Source organism: Mustela erminea, chromosome X, assembly GCF_009829155.1.
Source record: "Mustela erminea isolate mMusErm1 chromosome X, mMusErm1.Pri, whole genome shotgun sequence".
Lineage (NCBI taxonomy): Eukaryota > Metazoa > Chordata > Mammalia > Carnivora > Mustelidae > Mustela > Mustela erminea.
Window position 1 is genome coordinate 45,947,928 of NC_045635.1, and position 20,283 is coordinate 45,968,210.

General features: G+C 40.5%; 1 protein-coding gene across 2 annotated transcripts in view; it reads right to left on the reverse strand.

Annotated features, from left to right (window-relative positions):
- Positions 1–17,288: 17,288 nt before the first annotated feature.
- The window catches only part of SMC1A (structural maintenance of chromosomes 1A), a 48,967-nt gene continuing 45,972 nt past the window's right edge, over positions 17,289–20,283 (reverse strand). For both annotated transcript variants that reach the window (XR_004282822.1, XR_004282821.1), the window contains exons 24-25: positions 19,691–19,787; positions 17,289–17,501 (exon numbers count right to left, since the gene is read on the reverse strand). The gene's annotated coding sequence lies outside the window, so the exon portion shown is untranslated. The remainder of the gene's footprint in view (positions 17,502–19,690; positions 19,788–20,283) is intronic.

Consider the following 20,283-nt stretch of genomic DNA (forward strand, 5'->3'; position numbering starts at 1 on the left):
ATATTGAGCATTTTTTTCATGTGCTTCATGGTTATTTATATATTTTCTTTGGAGAAATTTCTATTCAACTTCTTTGTCTATTTTCTTTCCTTTTAAGATTTATTTATTTATTTGAGAGAGAGAGAGAGAGCGCATGAGCAGGAGGGGCAGAGGGAGAGAGAATCTCAAGCAGACTCCACACTGAACACAGAGCCTCATGAAGGGTTCAATCTCAGGGCCCTAAGATCACAACCTGAACCAAAACCAAGAGTTGGTTGCTTAACCAACTGTGCCACCTAGGTACCCCACTTTGCCCATTTTCAATTTCGTTGATTGCCTTTTTGTTACTGAGTTATACAAATTCTTGGTATATTCTAGATACAAGTCCCTTATCAGAGGTATGACTGACAAATGTTTTTTCTTTATTCTATAGGCTTTCTTTCCATTATCTTGATGGTGTCCTTTTATATACAAAAAGTTTTTCCTTTTGGGAAACCCTCCTACAATGTTTGTGGGAAGGCAAGCTAGTGCAACCACTCTGGAAAACAGTACGGAGGCTCCTCAAAAAGTTGAAAATAGAGCTACCCTATGACCCAGCAATTGTACTACTGGGTATTTACCCTAAAGATACAAATGTAGTGATCTGAAGGGGCACTATGGAAACTATGGAACGAACCTAGATGTCCATCAACAGATGAATGGATAAAGAAGATGTGGTATATATGTACAATGGAATACTATGCAGCCATCAAAAGAAATTAAATCTTGCCGTTTGCAATGATGTGGATGGAACTAGAGGTTATTATGCTTAATGAAATAAGTCAATTGGAGAAAGGCAACTATCATATGATCTCCCTGTTATGAAGAAGTGGAGATTCAACGTTGGGGGGTTGGGGGGTAGGAAAAGAATAAATGAAACAAGATGGGATCAGGGGGGAGACAAACCATAAGAGACTCTTAATCTCACAAAACAAACTGAGGGCTGCCGGGGGTAGGGGGGTAGGGGAGAGGGTGGTAGGGTTATGAACATTGGGGAGTGTATGTGCTATGGTGAGTGTTGTGAAGTGTGTAAACCTGACGATTCACAGACCTGTACCCTGGGGCTAATAATACATTATATGTTAATAAAAAAATAAAAAATAAAAAAATTTAAAAAGACCAAAAAAAGTTTTTCCTTTTAATTTTGATGATGTCCAATGTATCTGTTTTCTTTCATTGTCTGTGCTTTTGGTGTCATATATAAGAATCCATTGCCAAATCCAAGGTCATGAAGATTTATCCCTAGTTTTCTTCTAAAAGATTTACTGTATTATTTTAACTCTTACATTTAAGTCTTTGATCCATTTAAGTTTATTTTTGTGTATCATGTAAAGAAAAGTGCTCAACTTCATTCTTTTTGCATGTGGCTATCTGCTCATCCCAGCACCATCACTTAAAAAGCTATTCTTTCCCCCATTGAATGATCTTGGTATCTTTATTGAAAATCAATTGACCATAGATGTTTCAGCTTATTTTGGACACCAAGTTTTATTCCACAGATCTGTATGTCTATCATTATGCCAGTACCACATTGTTTGATTACTGTGGCTTTGTAGTAAGTTTTGAAGCTGGGAAGTGTGAGTCTTCCAACTTTCTTTTCTTTTTTCAAAATTGTCTATGTGGGGTCCCTTGCAATTCCATATCAATGATAGGTTTAACTTTTCCTTTTCTGCAAAAAAGATCATTAGGATTATTTTTGAAGCATAGTTGGCATGCAATGCTGTATTAGGATCATTAGGATGTTGATAGGGATTGCATTTTTTGGTAAATGGCTTGGGTGGTATCTCCATCTTAACAAGGTTAAATCTTACAATCCACGAATATGGGACCTTACCATTTATTTAGTTCCTATTTAATTTCATTCTGTAATTTTTTTAGTTTTTAGTGTACAACTCTTGCATATCCTTGGTTAAATTTATTCCTAAGAACGTTATTACTTTTGATGTTATTGTAAATAAGACAACCTTTCTTTAAGATGCAAGAAACTTGAACCTGTTTAACGGCTGACTCAGTAAAGAGGGAGGGACTGAAGATACAGGAGGGAGAGAGAAAACTGATAGATCAAGGTTCCTGAGGAAATAGTGGGGCATGGGGCACAGAACATCAGCAGAAGGATTAGTCAGCCTGAAAAAGGGCATCTCTTCCCTATGACAGAAAGGAAAGAGCAAGGACTGGTCAGATGTGGATGCTCATGAGTTTGCGGGTAGTTTGTGGCAAAAAGTTGAGAGCACTGCTGCCTGGGATATTCTATTTTAAGTTCAGTAGGAAGTGAAGTGAGGGGGAAGAGGAAACTGTAGGAGGGCTAAGGAAGTGGAGATTTGGCAAAGTTGCTATGGAGCCTTGGAGACAAGAGCAGGGAAACAGGATTCCCAGGGTGCAGTAGAGGTCGGGGACCATGACTTTTTATTGGCTTCCATTTAAGCAATTATATGAGCATAAGATTAATATAGAGAGGGTGGAGAGTTGTATTTATCTGGATTTGGGGCTGTGATAGAAGGACAATGAGGCATATGACTTAGGATATTATTGGCTATTACAGCAGATTGGGCAGATTTCCACTTTTCAGGGGAGAGAGGCAAGATTCACTTAAGTCAGGAGGTGAAATATGTGTTAGTGAAGGATATGAAGACTGGAGTGAACATAAGTATTTTGGATGCTTAGCATTCAAACACTCTTACTATTTGGGAGGAATCACATGACAGGTTTGGAAGCAGGGTGCTATCATGCACTACTGAAACCAAGGAGGGGCGCACGTATTTCTTCTCCCCATCCCCTCATGGCTAGTGCATGGGCATGTGACCTCAGGATAGCAAATCACATGATCTTGCCTGGAACCTTGAATGTTGAAGGAGTGACGCAAAAGTGTGCAGTCATTTAATGATTTTTCAACCAGCTACTGCAAAGTCAAAAATCTAATAGTACAGCAATGGTATCAAGAGACAACAGGGTCCAGCTGTAGGGGTAAGTATTAGTTGGCAATGGAGACAACAGCGTCATGCTATCAGACCATTCCTACAATAAAATCTTTGCTGTGTCATGTCATACCACCTTTGGTTCCTGACCTCATCTGGTTCTCCAGGCCTCTTATGGACCCCATGAAATATGTGACACCATTTTCTGTCAGGATGGGATGGTTTATGTTTTGATAATAAATGAATCCCAAATCTCAATAACAACACATACAAGTTTATTTTTTGCTCATGCAAAATCTATAGCAAGTTCAGTGGCTTTTCAAGACAGCTCCTTTCCAAATGGGAACTCAGGAATACAGCTGACATCTTGTGGCTGTCTCATCTAGAACTTGAGGCCTCCATGGTTGCCATAGCAGAACAGAGAGCAGAAGGATTGAGCATCAGTTAGTTCTTCAATGCACTATTGGCCAGAACTCTTCACATGGCCTCATCTAACTCTGAGAAGGCTGGGAAATATGGCGAGGCACATGGTTATCCAACAAACAGTAAATGACTTGAACACACAGGCCAGTAATTTCATTTTCTGCTACAGTTAACCAAAGTCACCAGTGATGCAATATATTATTTACAATCAAGAACCATGACTAATAAAGGATATAGGTGTTTAGAACATTTAAATATATAGAGATAGATCTTTTTTCTGGTTATGAAAGTGATACATGTTTTAAAATTTGAACATTACATAAACATTTGATGTAGAAAGCCTAAAATCCCTCATAATCTCACACCCTTGAGATAACTTAAGCTTGTTATATAGTCTTTATATATCTTTCCGATAGTAATGTTCTATCAAAAATAAGATAATACTATAGTTACTATTTTGCAAGTGCCTTCTTTGATTAACACTATATATTTGACATTGTTCTAACTTATATAGATCTATACTTTCTTGTTAGTTCCCCCCATTTTTAGTTTGTTTTTTTTTTTTTTAAAGATTTTATTTATTTATTTTACAGAGAGAAATCACAAGTAGATGGAGAGGCAGGCAGAGAGAGAGAGAGAGAGGAAAGCAGGCTCCCTGCTGAGCAGAGAGCCCGATGCGGGGCTCGATCCCAGGACCCTGAGATCATGACCTGAGCCGAAGGCAGCGGCTTAACCCACTGAGCCACCCAGGCGCCCCAAGTTTTAATAATTTTTAATTATGCAAGTCATATAGGAGTAAATGATCCTTTAAAAAATTTTAAAGTAGCAATGTAAGGCTAAAGTTATTTTTGACCATCATCCAATTCTAATTTCTTCCTTGACTTTACATGTATTTGAATGATTGCATAGTATTCCATTGTATGAATGCAATATAATTTACTTGAGTAATTCCCTATCAGTGGACAATCAGCTTTTTATTTTTACGTGGAGTACATGCAAATGTTTTCTCAAGGGTGTTGTTTGACTTTATGTAGAGTGTCACTCACTAAATTGAAGAGTACATTAGTATGCAGTTAAATTTACCTAGCCTTATATTGTTACTTGGGGAAAAAAGTGAAAGACATAAAAGTATATATAGTATACTTTTGTGTAAGTATACCATTTGTGTAAGAAAGGATGAAATAGGGATAAATATTCACATTTGCTCATACTGGCATAAAGGAACATTGGATGAATGAACAAGAAATTAATAAAACTAGTTATCTAAAGTTTTCAAGGGTAAACAAGTAGACAGGACAGGGTGCGAACACTGCATATCAGTGTACACCTATTTATATAGTTTTGATTTTTTTAACTATATACATCAGACTTCCTATTGCTGCTGTAACAAATTATCACAAACTTATTGGCTTAAAACAGTGCAAATTTATTATCTTGCAGTTCTGGAGACCAGAAGTCTGAAATGATCCTTTTGGGACTAAAATAAAAAACTGTGGTTTGTTTGTTTTTCTGGAGACTAAGAAAGAATTATTTCCTTGTTTTTTCCCCAGCTTTTACACTTTTATTCTTGGATTCCTTGGCTCATGGCCCCTTCTTCATCTTCAAAGCCAGCACTGAGGTATCTTCAAATCTCTCTTTGTGATCTCTGTATCTTATGTCGCATCTTCTCTGACCCTGGCTCTCCTCCCTCCCTTGTGATTACATTGATCCCCGCCAAATAATCCAGGATAATCTCTCCAAGTCAAGGTGAGTTTTAGTTCATTAATTTTTAGTATTGGCTAATACTCCATTGTATGGCTGTGCCACCATTTTGTTTATCCATTTACCTGTTAGTGGACATTTGGGTTGTTTTCAGTCTTTTTGTGTGGTTATGAATAATGTATTGCCAGGAATGAGGGCTGAATATTTATATTTTTAAGACATCTGAAACTTATTTTGGTGTAAGCAATGAAACAGAGATCTAACTTTATTTTTGTCAAATGACAGTTATCACAGTTTAAGCCAGTTATCCCAAAACCATCTATTGCATAATCTATCTTTTCACCAATGAATTAAAATATTATCTTTTAATATACTAAATTCTCCGCAGACCAAATGACTTTTTCCTGAGCTTTCTTTTTTTTTTTTAAATATTTTATTTATTTATTTGACAGAGATCACAAGTAGGCAGAGAGGCAGGCAGAGAGAGAGTAGGAAGCAGGCTCCCCGCTGAGCAGAGAGCCCATGTGGGGCTCGATCCCAGGACCCTGGGATCATGATCTGAGCTGAAGACAGAGGCTTAACCCACTGAGCCACCCAGGCGCCCCTTTCCTGAGCTTTCTATTGTGTCCCATTGATTGAACTGTTAGTTTTGAATCAGTACCAGTGTGTTTTAATTGCTGTAGCCTTACAATGTGTTTCAATAAGTGGTAACACTGATTGGTAGTCATTACTCTTCTTTTTCAGAATTTCCCTGGTTATTTCTGGATGTTTACTGTATAATTTAGAACTGTATATAATTTAGGACTGTAATGTGAATGAAAAATGATTTCGGTTGCATTCGATTTATAAGCTAACTTGAAGGAAATTCACATCTTTATAATACTGAGTATGCCCATGCAGGAACTAAATATGTCTCTCTGTTTATTCACATAATTCTTAACCTACAAGTTCCCAGAGGGTACAGTAGAAAGGTTTTGGAGGAAGAGAGGCATTTCAAGTTTGGCTAAAGAGAGGGAAAACACAGAGTTGTATGAAATACAGGAGAGAATAGATGATTAGAGCAGCTTATATAAATGATGGTTACTATAATTAGTTATCTATTACTAAGTAACGGATAACTATAAACTTGGTGGCTTAAAAAAACAACATTTATTCATCTCATAGTTTCTGTGGACTTAGTTGGGCCCAGGTTCTCTGCTGAGTTCTCTGTTTTGGGGTCTTTCATAAGGCTACAGTCAAGATGTCTGCCATGGGCGGGGTCTCATCTGAAAGCCTGACAGTGGAAGAATGCTCCTCTAAGATCACCTGATTGTTGGCAGATTTTCAGTTCCTCAAGGACTGCTAGACTGAGAGATTCAGTTCCTGGCTAGATGTTGGCCTTCACTTCCTTGGCACATGGACATCCCCAACAGAGCAACTTGTTTCATCGAAGCCAACAAGAAAGAGAGTCCAATAGCAAGATGGTAGTCACAGTCCTATGTGGCCAAATCCCTAAGTGACATTCCATCACCTTGGCCACATTCTATCAGTTAGAAGTAAGTCCCTATGTCAGCCCACACTCAAGGAAGGGATTGCCCAAGGATGTGAATACCAAGAGTCACAATTTGCCAAGGGACTGTCCTAGAAGTCCCCTGGAGCACGGGGATAAGAAGGAACATGGGTCTTCAAGGTTCTCCTATAACTTAGATCAACTGCATTTCCAAGAGAATTGTGGTCTCTGGTGGAAGAAGAGACTCCAGGCTCATTAGTCCAGGTAAATAACAACCATTTCCATGTGTGTAATGCTTCAGGGTTTACAAGTCTACTTTGGAGCCATCATTTCATTTGATTCTCATAACAATCCTGTCAGGTGGCCAAACAATGAAACTAAGGTTCAAAGAAGCTACAGGGCCACCTCAGATCTTACAAGGAGTGGCAGAGCTGAGATTGGAGTCTCAATCTTCAAATTCTTAGCCTATTACACCAGACTGCCTTCTCCAAAGCACAGAGATAAGCTGTTTTTTTTCTCTTTAATAGCATCTCCCCCCATCTTCCTCCCTCTCTGTGTTCTTATCATGGCTCAGTTATTACTAGCCAGTCAGTCAACTTCACCACATCTTCCATAATTACTGCAGGGGAGCAGAGATAATGTTTGTAAAGCTCCTAACCCACTTTCTGGTACACAGCAAGATCTCACCAAATAGAAGTTATTGGCTGTTATTCTTTCAACTCTTCCAGGCCAGTCTCATTGCTACTCATCTTTGGTTTTACTCCTTCCCATGAATCTCTGTGGTACTACAACCCGTTCTTTCAAAAAACACCAATACCAGGGCACCTGGGTGGCTCAGTGGGTTAAGCCTCTGCCTTCGGTTCAGGTCATGATTTCAGGGTCCTGGGATTGGGCCCCATGTTGGGCTCTCTGCTCAACGGGGAGCCTGCTTCCCCCGCCCCCCGCCTGCCTCTCTGCCTACTTGTGATTTCTTTCTGTGTGTAAAATAAATAAATAAAATCTTAAAAAAAACACCAATACCCAACAACTTCTATAGGCAGACAATGTCCACTTCCCAACACTTCCAACAAAGAGCATTTGGTTGTCAGTGGTGTGGCTTCTGCTTTCTTTTCCCCCAAAATAGAAAACCAAAATTCCAAAAGTGTAGCTATAATACCTAGTGCCCAAATTTGGTTCTAAATGCCATTCTCAACTAAAAAGAACTAGGACTCTTGAAAAATTGCTGATTCCAGGGCTGGGGAAGAGAAAGCACAAGATGGCCCTTGGGCATCTTGTAGTGTCAGAAAACAAAGAAGTTCTCAAAGATGGAGACCTGCCCAAAGGACACGGAAGCCAGCTTGGAGGGCCTCCTGGTGGCCAAATCTGGGGCATTTTGAATATCATAATAAAGAATGATACTAATATGATATTAATATGTTATAACCCATTGAATACAATAGACAACAATGAGTTCATGGAGATATAAACAAATACATGTAGAAGAAGGAAAAGCTCTCCCATATAGGGGAAAGTCAACTAATCCATGTCAAAAGAATGAAGGTCTTTGAAAATCACCATTCAGGGGCACTTGGTTAAGCCTCGGTCTTCAGCTCAGGTCATGATCTCAGGGTCCTGGGATCGAGTCCCCATCGGGTTCCCAGCTTAGCAGGGAGTCTGCTTCTCCCTCTCCCATTCCCCCTGCTTGTATTTCCTTTCTCTCTCCATCAAATAAATAAACAAAATATTTTTTAAAAAAAGAAAGAAAAAGAAAATCACCATTCAACAACCTTAAGAATCATCAGTGAATATTAAAACCTGTGGGTGAAAGTTTGAGGAAAATAGGATATTTACATAATCTCAGTATAGCTCTCCACAAAATACTCATTAATTACAAAGGGGAAAATAGTAACTTTATAGTGGAGAAACACAAATAGTCATTATGTGCCTTCTGATATGATGCACAGCATTACTTCTGTGATATTCCTACCAAAATGCATAGCATGAATTTCATCATAAGGAAATATATCAGACAAACCCAAATTAAGATACAGTCTAAAAATAGCCTGCACTCTTCAAAAATGTCAGTGGGGCGTCTGGGTGGCTCATACTGTTAAGCATCTGCCTTAGGCTCAGGTCATGATTCCAGGGTCCTGGGATGGAGCCCCACATCCTGTTCCTTGTTCCACAGGGAGCCTGCTTCTCCCTTTCCCTCTGCCTGCTGCTCACCCTGCTTGTGCTTTCTCTCTGTCTGATAAGTAAATAAAATCTTTTTTAAAAATGGGGGCGCCTGGGTGGCTCAGTGGGTTAAAGCCTCTGGCTTTGGCTCAGGTCATGATCCCAGGATCCTGGAATCAAGCCCACATCAGACTGTCTGCTCAGCAGGGAGCCTGCTTCCCCCACCCACCGCCTCTCTGCCTACCTGTGATCTCTCTCTCTCTCTGTCAAATAAATAATTTTAAAATCTTTTAAAAAATAAAAAAAATCTTAAAAATGTCAGTGTCAGAAGACACAAAAAAAGACCAAATAACTCTTGCCTATCAAAGGGGACTAAAGAGGTATGATGACTGAATGCACATGATTAAGAGTTTTCTTTTGCTATAAAGGACATTTTTGAGGATACTGGTCAGTTCTAAGTAAGTTCTGTAAATTATATTTATAATAGTATTGTATCACTGTGAATTTCCTGACTGATAATTACTTTGTGATCATGTAAGATAATTCTTTGTTTTAAGAAATACACATTGAGGGGCAACTGGGTGGCTCAGTCAGTTAAGCATCTGCCTTCGGCTCAAGTCATGATCCCAGGGTCCCAGACTGAGCCCCACGTTGGGCTCCCTGCTCAGTGGGAGTCTGCTTCTCCCTCTCCCTCTGCCCCTCTCCCTGCTCATGCTCTCTCACTCCCTCTCTTTCAAATAAATAAATAAAATCTTAAAAAAGAAATACACATTGGATTATTTATGGGTAAAATGGCATCATGTCTGCAACTGACTCTTAATTAGTTCAAAAGAAGAAAGAAATATATATATATATACAAAATATAGAAATTATATATATGAAATATAGAAATATATATATGAGAAATATAACACCAAAACACAATCCATGAAAGAAAAAATAATCAACAATTGGGGTGCCTAGGTGGATCAGTGGGTTAAAGCCTCTGCCTTGGGCTCAGGTCATGATCCCAGGGTCCTGGGATCGAGTCCTGCATCAGGCTCTCTGCTCAACAGGGAGCCTGCTTCCTCCTCTCTCTGCCTGACTCTCTGCCTGACTCTCTGCCTACTTGTGATCTCTGTCTGTCAAATAAATAAATAAAATCTTTAAAAAAAAAAAAGAAAAGAAAAAAAATCAACAAATCAATAGATTGGATTTTGTTATTGGCAGAAGACACTATTAAGAAGACAAAAAGAAAAGCCACAGAATGGTTAAAAGTATTTGCAAAACACATATCTGATAAAAGATTGGTGTCCAGAATATATAAAGAACTCTTAAAACCCCCAAATAAGAAAACAGGCAGTCCAATTTAAAAAAGGGCAAAAGACTCCAGAAGATACCTCACCAAAGAAGAGATGTAGATGGCAAGTAAACCTATGAAAAGATGTTCTAAGTCTACGTCATTAGAAAAATGCAGCTTAAAACATTGAGATACCATCACATGCTTATGAGAAGGGCTAAAATCCAAAACACTGACAACACCAAATGCTAACAAAGAGATGGAGCAACAGGAATTCTCATTCATTGCTGGTGGGAAAGGAATATGGTACAGCCATTTTGGAAAACAGTTTGGCAGTCTCTTACTTGTATACTCTTACAATACAGTCCAAAAATCATGCTTCTTGGTATTTACCCAAATGAGTTGAAAACTTATGTCTGCGCATAAACCTGCACATGAATGTTTAGAGCAGCTTTATTCACATTTGCCAAAACTTTTAAGCAACCAAAATGTCCTTTGGTATATGAGTGAATAAACTGTGGTACATCCAGGTAATGAAATACTACTCGGTGATAAAAAGAAGTGAGCTATCAAGCCATGAAAAGACGCAGAAGGACCTTAAATGCATCTTACTTAAGTGAAGGAAGCTAATGGGAAAAGACTATATACATTGTATGATTCCAACTATATGACATTCTCAAAAAGGCAAAACTATGGAGATAGTAAAAAGATTAGTGGTTACCAGGGGTCAAGGGAGGGAGGGCTGAATAAACAGAGCACAGAGGATTTTTAGGGTAGTGAAATTGCTCTATATGATATTGTTATGGCGGATACATGCCATTATACACTTGTCAAAACCCATAGAATATACAACACAGAGTGAACCCCGATGTAAACTATAGACTTTAGTTAATGTAGAAGTCAATCATATCTCAATAAAGCTGAAAAGAAGAAAAATAACTTTTATCATTATTGGATTATCAATTGTAATAAAGGCACCATACTAATGCACAGTGTTAATAATAGGGAAACTGGGTTTGGTCGGGGAGTATATGGAAAAACTCTGTACTTACCACCCAATTTTCATTTAAACCTAAAGCTGCTAAAAAAAATAAATAAATAAAATAAAGTTTAGGGGCCCCTGGCTGGCTCAGTCAGTATAGCTTGCTACTCTTGATCTCAGGGTTGTGAGTTCAAGCCCCACGTTGGAGATAGAGGTTATTAAAAAAATTTTTTAAATAAAAAATTTAAAAATAAAGTTTATATATAAAAAGCACAATGAAGTATTGATACACACTACAACCTTAAAACATGCTAAGAAGTGAAAGAAGTCATTTGTAGAAGGCTGCATATCATGATTTCATTTATATGAAACATCCAGAATAGGCAGATCTATAGAGACAGAATGGGGAGATGGGGGCTTTGGAGCAAAGGAGCACAGGATTTCTTTGGGGCGTAATAAAAATGTTCTAAAATTTACTGCAGTAATGATTGCATAACTCTGTGAATACACTATAAGCCACTGAATTACACACTCTAAGTGGGTGAATTAGATCTCAATACAGCTGTTAGAAAAATAAAAATACAGCTACACACACACTCGTATAGGCTTAGAATATCCACACACAAAAGACATTCAAAAAAGTGCTACCAGTTTATCCCCAGTAGAAGATGAGAGAACGAAGGTGGGCTGTGAGAAAGAGACATATTTTTCACCAAATATCTTCTTGTATCGTTTCAAAGTTTTATCCTGTGCATGTCTAACATACTCCAAAGTTTCCCTCAAATACTACTGCTTCCAACAAGCCTACCCTGCTTTTCCCAACTTCTTTCAAACAATGATCTGCTACCTCCCAAAATAAGACACAGAGGAAATCAAACCTAAAACCCAGCCTTGTACAGTTCGAAAGAAAGAAAGCCAAGTAACAAAAGGAATGCCAAACCCATGCAGAAAGGAATTCCATAAGCATCTCCACTCAATAGGATATTTTGCTCTATTTAAATAATGTTTATGAAAAATTTTAATGGGAAAATGTTTATGTGAAAAGGGCAGTATATATCTGAACCTAGAGCATGATCTCAAATAGGTTTTTAAGGACAAGAATAAAGCCCAAATACACTGAGATGCTAACATTGATTGTGTTTGGGCAGTAGGGTGTTTTTTCCCCTCAAAATTTTCATCAGTGAACATGTTTTACTTTTGGAAGGAGGGGCAATTACTTTGCTGTTTGGGGACTTCTTGTTAGTGGCTGAGGTTCCTCATGGCCTCAGACCAGGCTCATTATCATCATTGACTCCTTCCTGTCTCCTCTTGATTCCTTTCTTTGTTCTCTTTATTTATTTATTCTCTAGAATTCCTATGCCCCACACTCACTCCCATTCCCCCCTCAAAACAACACTTCGGTGTATTTAGTGAATTTTACTTCTAGCATCAGAAAACTTTCTCTTTAATATATATGAAATAGAAACATGTTTTAGTATATACATAAATAATATATAGATATATATTATAGTGTTCTCGCTCTATAAAGAGGATATGTTTATTTATACATAATATATAGATATTCTCTCTATATAATTATATATTATTACACTAATTACATAATATACATATATGTATACATAGTATACATTCATATACTATATATTTGTTATTACTTTTTAACAGAAAGTGCCCAGTCTGGGCTTTGAATTCTAGCTCTGGGCCTTCCAGAGCCAAACTCTACCCTTCCTTTTCAAAGTACCGTCCCCACCAGTCCCTCCTGTCTTCAGGCTGCTCTCAACCTGGCCACTCTTGTCCCAGTCCCTTGCAAAGCCATGATCTAATTTACTTTGGAGCCTTGCTCGTCCCCTTTCATTGTGGAGCCTGACATACCTATGCAAGTCCTGCGCTTGCTGCTTATTAGGTGGCTAAACTTATGTAAGTCACTTCCTCTCCAGGAGCCTCAGTTTTCCAGAGGTGAATCATGATCTTAATAATTTCCACACAAAGGAGCTACTTCAAGAGTTAAGAGGTTATGTACAGAGAGACCCAAGCAGATAACAAGCTCAAGAAATGTTCGAGCTCCATTTTTCACCCCATCCCCCCACTCTTCTAGATGTTCCCATAGCTTAAGGTCACAGCAGGTGTTTAGGATATGACTTCTTCCTTCTTTTCTGCCTTGCCAATTGTTTCTCTAAGACCCAGGTTGGAGGCACAACTCTACCGTTAACTAGTACAAACCTGTTTTCCAAGGTGAATCATGGGAGAATGGGGACAAGGTGAAAAATGACTTGGAGCTCAACAGAGTTGGAGTCCCAGCATGACCATATTTACCTGTGTGGCTTTGGCCAGTCACCTGAGACTCCATGTGTCTCAGTTTCCTTACCTGCAAGGAAGAGGGAAAATAAAACACCTACCTCAATGGCCACCCTCACTTTCTATCTCCGATCGCACCTCTTCTCTTCCAACATGCCTCACCTTCAGGCTCAGGACTTGGCTGGTTTGGCCTCACTCTGAAACATCTGACCCACTCCACGCCCTCTCCCAGAGAAACCATGCCTTGGAACTCAGAGGAACCTGCCAGGAACTAGTGACATCTCGCAGGCCCTTTGAGGCAAGAGTGTGCAACCACAGGGCTGAACCCAATTTCCATTCCTCATCCGACCATTCATGCACCTGAATGCATGCAATGACTAGTCACTGATACTCCCTAGGGAGCCAGGTGCTGGGCTTTGCTGGAGACAGAGTTCCTGCCTTCAGGGAACTTCTGAACTGCTAGGAGAACACATGGGGGCAGACGGGGTGGAGAGGGGGAGGTTCTGGGGACTGTGAGAGCCCAGAGGACAGGATCCAATTCCACTTGGGAATCAAGGTAGGGTTCTCGGAAGAAGTGACATTTGGGAGTTCATCCGGTTTGGGAATTCAGTATAAAGGCCTTCCATGGAAAGACACCTAGACAAGAGAAAGCCCAGTACCTTGTAGTAACCACTTGTCATTAGTTCAGTAGTCAGAGCAGAGCATGTGAGGCTAAATGTGGCAAAAGATGAGATTGGAGAGGTTTGGTGGGGCGTCAGAACTCTGGACGGCCTTAAGTGCCAAACAAGGAGCTAGAAATTTAATGCTACTTGGACTGGTAGGATGTAAAGGAAGAAAGCAATGTGTTGGTTTCTGCATCACTGCTCTCTCACTGCTGGTGTGCAAAATAGTAGGTTGAAGATGGCCAGTCTGGAAGCAGGAAGCCAGGAAATAGACTTGGGGTCACTCATATGAGGGATATTGAGGCTGAAGCAAGGCAGTGGCTGAAGATGAGAAAAGGTGGGTTTGAGAGACAGAAAGGAGAATCAGCTGGACTTGGTGAGGGGATTGGCTGTGAGGAGAAAAGGGGCGTTGGGATGCACATAGGCAGAGGACACAGGGGAAATGCATTGTGCAAGTGCCAAGGGGATGATTAAGGCAAAGATAATAGCAAGAGGAAGTCTGAGGGCTGAGAAGTTAGTATGGGATAGAAAGGCAGAAACACCTTTTTGGACAAGGAGGGATTCGGGCTAAGACTCACCATGTGACCTTGGGCCAGTCGTTTTATCTTCCTCTGGTTCTTTCGATTTCCATCTGCTGGGGCTGCCTATCTGGCTCAGTCAGTAGAGCATGGGATGCTTAATCTCAGGGTCATGAGTTCAAGCCCCACTTTGGGCATGGAGGAAAGAAAGAGAGAAAGAAAGAGTGAAAGAAAGAGAAAGAGAAAGAAAAGAGAAGAAAAGAAATATGGCTAGATGTCCACCTGCTAACTCAGGAGACAGAGAATAATTGTGAGGAATGAATCACATAAAAGAATGTTCAGGAAGTGCCTAGCCCTGTGGGAGATTTGGAGGGGGAGGTGTGTGGCAGCTGGGTTTGGTCCAGGGAGGGCTGAGGCTGGGCTGCCATTTGTGCAACAGCATTGCCATTGGCAGTGGCCACACTGCATACCTGCAGAAGAAGAAGGTGTGCAGGAAGGGGAAGTGTGATCTCAACACATGCATGTTGGCTTTGAGAGGGTCAAAGGCCAAGGCAGTCAAATGAATCTCACCCTGGGAGGCTGTATCTTGGCAGTCAGCACTGAAGAGCCTCTCTGAATCATGAACCCGAGAGAGCCACTTCCTCAGGAAGTATCCAGGCCTAGGAGGCCTGAGGCCTCTGGGTTCTGATATCAAGTCAGCGCCCAAGTTGCTGTGCGACCCTGAGTCATTTCTAACCCACTCTGGGTCCCAGGTTTCCCATATGAACAACAGTGAAAGCATGTGTGTGTTGGTGGAAAGGTGGATGAAATGTTCCCAAAGGTCCTCTCCAGGTGTGTTATGCTTTAGTTCCATGACCCTGAGTCCTTTTTTAAAAAGGTCAAATCCTGTTTCCATCCCTGACTTACTGTGTGGCATTGAGCCAGCTGCTGGAACTCTCTGGGTCTTTTTTCACATCTGGAATATCAGGAGATTGAGTAGGAGACCCTCCAATGTCCAGTGATTCTCCCTGGAGGACGTTCACCCTCATCTTCAGCAGAATGCTTCAGACAGATCAGAGGAAAGTGAGGCGCTGGTCACAGACGACCCCCCTTCCAAATCTTCCGACTTCTCCCACTGCCCTCCCCTCCCTACTGTCAGGAGCTCGCAGCACTGGCTCTCTTGCCAAACTTGTTGCCATGACAACGGGTTACAAATAACTCAGATGCAGACGAAGATTTTAACCCAAGAGCTGCTGGTCCAAGGGCTTCTAGCTCCCTCCCCACACCAGGCTGAGGAAACAATCTGACATATTCTTTGGGTTCAAGTGACTTCCCTGATCACAAGCCTGCTAGGGCTCCTCAGCGTCACAAAAATAAGTCCTGGTGTTTGAGGCGCTCCTAAAACCTAATTCAAATCTTTCCAATCACATTTCCCACTTTAAAGAGACATCACTCCTATTTTGAACACCTACAGTCTGCCAAGGCCTGTATTGGATGCTTTACACACAGTAGCTAAGAAATCTTCCCAGAACTCTCTCAGATAGGCATTATTATTCCCATTTTTTGTAGAAGAACAAGTTGAGGCCCAAGAATGTGACTTGAGTAAGGAGGTCAGAGAGTCAGAATTCAAACTCAAATGCATCAGATTCCCAAACCCAGACTTTTTCCACCACCAGTGGTTCACAAATGTTGGTCTACACACTTGGGGTATATCCAGATAATCTGGGGCAGCTAAAAATTCAGATTCTAACTTTCATTCAAGAAGGTGGAACACATCTGTCTCCTCTAATTCTTGAGGCCCTATAAAATAAGAGTAAAACAATCGTGTACAAACCCACACCTTAAAAACAAAAAAAAACCAAAAAACCTGGAGAAGGTCCCATTGATGGGGGTGAGATTTCAACTTTCTGACAAGCAGAAAGGGGATGGAGTAGTGGTAACTGAGAAAGCAGGGCCAGGAAGGGTAGAGGCACAGTCCACATGTGAAAGGGGGACCTGCAGAGAGCCCTGGTCTACCCTGCAAAATCCTGGTGAGACTCTGGCACAGGAGAGCTATCCTGATGGCAGGCATGAAATGTAGAGCCCCTGACAGGGGGAGTATTGAATGTATGTGTTGGAACAGTTGACTCCCCCACTCTCCCTCTGCCCTTTCCCGTGTTTGTCGGCAAAAATCAGAAGAGCCAAGCATCTGCACTTAAACAAAATACAGAGGGTTTCTTAAAGAAATCAAACAGTTGCAGAGCACAGCCTCCACTTTCCGGACTTAGGAGCCCTCCAGCAGAATATGCAGGTCCCTACCCAGTGATCTTAAAGGAATGCCTAGTAGTGGCCTTGACCAACCTCTATGTCTTATACAGTCTCCCAACCAACCAACTTTCTATTGGTTTCTTCTTAATTCAATAGGCTGGCAGGTTGGAACATCTGAAAAATATGCTAATAGCATTATGAACAAACTGATCAAGCAAAGGCGAAAAACTAAGGGTGTGCCCATCTCAAGTGAAAAAACAATACCAAGTAATTATTAAACTCAGGAACACAAAAAAAGGCAAAATAAAGCCAGGTCATTAAAGTACATTTCTTGGCTCTGTGGCAACTACTGATTTACTAGAAATTGGGATATAAACATATTGGAAGAGTGAAGGAGGGGGTGGATACAGGGGTATGTGCGTGTAGGGGCATAAAATCTTCTTCTACTATAAGGAGATGTTGAGATAATGTCTCAGATTGCTAAGTTAAGAAACAGTAGTCATATAATATTGCATGTCAACTATACTTCCATTAAAAAAAAGAAATAGTATAGATATATTATATAGAAACATGGTGGTCCTTCAGTAAAAATCCATCCAGCTACAAGCAACACCAAACCAAAATGACAGTGCCTTGAACACATATGGCTTTATTTATTCATTCATTTATTTTTCAGTAAGTTAATTTATTATTAACATCAGTGTGGCATGGGTTCAGCTGCTCAATGATGCCATCAGGGAACCAGGTTCTAACTTTTTCCTCCTTCATATGTTGCATCTTCACCCTCATATTCATCCCCTCTCTGTCACAAGATTGCTGTCACAGCTCTAGGCAGCACGACTCTAATCAAGGGAGAGAGGAGGAAAGGACAGTGTCAGCTCTGCATGTCTCAGAAAGCAAAAACCTTTTCAGAAGTGCCCCCCGCTTCCCAGCAAACCTCTCATGGCCATAACTGGGACACATAACCATCTCTAGCTGCAAGGAAGCTTAAGAAAGTATCTGGCTGTTCACCCTGACAAGGAGATGACAAAGGGGAAGGGGGCTGGGAGTGGTAAATGCCAGAAGAAACAGCCAAAGAACTGGAAAGATCATTCTACATAGTTGCCTCTAGGAAGCAGGGGCTTGCAGTGGGAGGGGACAGGGTATTGCTGGGTTTTCTTGTAAGCTCTTCAGCACTACTGTATTTTTTTTAAACATATGCAAGCATTACTTTGATGAAAAAATAAAATTTAGAAATAAAGTGTTAGGGTTTCTCTGAAAGAAACATTAAAAGAAAGAAAGAAAGAAAGAAAGAAAGAAAGAAAGAAAGAAAGAAAGAAAGAAAGAAAGAAAGAAAACAGAAAAAACCAGAAGCTCATAGCAGTTTTCTGTCTCCAGAGGAAAGGACATCAATTCGCCCTGGAAGCAAACTTACCAGAATGAGTTTGTTACTTAGACTAAGGCATCTCAGGTATCCGCGCCCTGATCTTACAGAGAATTGTGCTATCACCATTAACCGTAACATGACTGGTGGAAACCAGTACAGCACCATGTAGCGCTTACATGGGGTGACTGTGGTTAGATAGTCCTGGTGCAATTTCCTGTCTGCCATTTATTAGTTCTGTGATCCCGGGTGAGCGACACCTGGGAACCTCATTTTCCTTCTTCATGAAATGAAGGTAATTCAAGTGCCAGGTACAGAGTAAGCATTCAGCACATGTTATCCACTCTGATTCAAATGTTGAATGTTCTGAGCAGTGACGTGGTTTGGGTGTCCTTTAACAGCATTATGCTTCCACTGAGTTCATTTTTTGTCCCAAACATGGGTTTGGACTGGACTGTCCCTGAAAATTATTTGTTCCTAGAGATATGTGTGCATATTTTTGCCCAGGCCTTTGCTCACAGAAGATAACTCAGTAGGGACCACATCAAGAGAGATGCCAGCTTGGAGTGCTGTTGGCTCCTGTTGAAGCAAAGACTGTAAAAACAGAACTAGACAGGATTGTCACTTCCACCATACATATTCTTTAATGTCAAAAACAATCCACTCTTTGAGATGTGCTGCTGACTATTGTGACTGCCTCATGTAGGCCTGGGAGTAGGGAACAGAACAATGACTTCCTTTTTCTGGTGACAAGGTGAGAGCTGGAGATCTGAGCCCATGGCCAAAACCATACAGTTGTTGGATGATCATCTTGCCCACACATGGTATCAGTGCTGGGGGCTAAGAAGAGAGAGAGCCAGTAGGCAGCCCCATTCAGAGGGGCATGGGTGCCATTCTCTTGGAGAGGTTAATATTTGATATCCATTTACAATTTTCCTTCCTGGCTTGGTAATGATCATGTAATCTCCAAGACTCCAGTTAAGCTCTATTAAGCACACATACACAGAAGATATTGCATCCATTAAAGAAAAGGATGCTATGAAAAAGGCACCTTTGGAGAATAAGAAAGAGAGCTTAGAAATTTAAAATGACTTCCAAAAGAAAAAAAGTACAATAGAAGATAACTTCAAGAAAATGTCCCAGGTTGCAGAATTAAAAAAAAAAAAACAAAAACAAAACAAAGACATGGAAACTATGAGAGAAAATAAAAAGACAAAGACCATCATTCAGGAGATTCAACACTCAACTACTAAGAGGCCCAGAATGAGAGAACAGAGAAAATAAAGGAAAGAAAATTAAGAAAGAAAGCAAACTGTGATTTCTCAGAGGAGAGGAACGTGAGTCTTCAGATTGGAAAAGTCCAACGACTAGGTGCCCAGCAAAACAGATGGGGGAAAAACACACTCCTGTGCTCATCACTATATTTCAAAACACATGATGGGAGAAAACAGTAAGCTTCCAGAGGTGGGGAAAACAGGTCACCAAGAAAGGAATGAGAATAATATTAGCACACAACTTCTAATCAGCAGCACTACACGCTAAATGCAGTACCTCCAAAATGCATAAGATAAAATATTTTGAACATAGAATTCTAAAGCCAAACTGTCACCCACATATGAAGATAAAATAATGCTACATTTTCAGACATGCAAAGACCCCAAATTTTACCTTTCTTAGGAAGTTACTTGAAGATGTTCTCCAACGACATGCATGACATCTCAGTCAGGATTCTTGGAGGCCAGTAACAGAAACTGACTCTAGTTAACTTAAGCAGAAAAGGGACTTATTACAAGGTTATCATGTAGTTCACAGAAGTGTGGAGACATGGAAGCCATAGCTAAGGCACACTGTGGGAACAGCCAGGTTAGAATGCTGCTACCCCCACTGCTACAACACCCGGAGGTCATCCTACCACCACACACCACGACAGATGAACTCTAGCTATCCTCCTGTCTGGTCCCATTTATTTGTGGTCAACTTCAGCATTGTCTTACTCATGCTCTTCAATCCATGGCACATTATTTTCCTCAGTTCATTCAAGGCTCCTCTTCTGCTTTATTTCATTGAATTATTATTTTCTGCTCTCAGTTCCCATCTCTGCTCCCATTCTACTGCCCACCAGAGTGAGCAACTTGAGTGTATTTCACGTATATACACCTCCAATCCATCTTCCAAATATTTAGATATGTGCACACCCATTAAAATAGACAATGTTGTTTGACAATTACCTAAATGGTGTTATGCTGTCAATCTCATGCTGT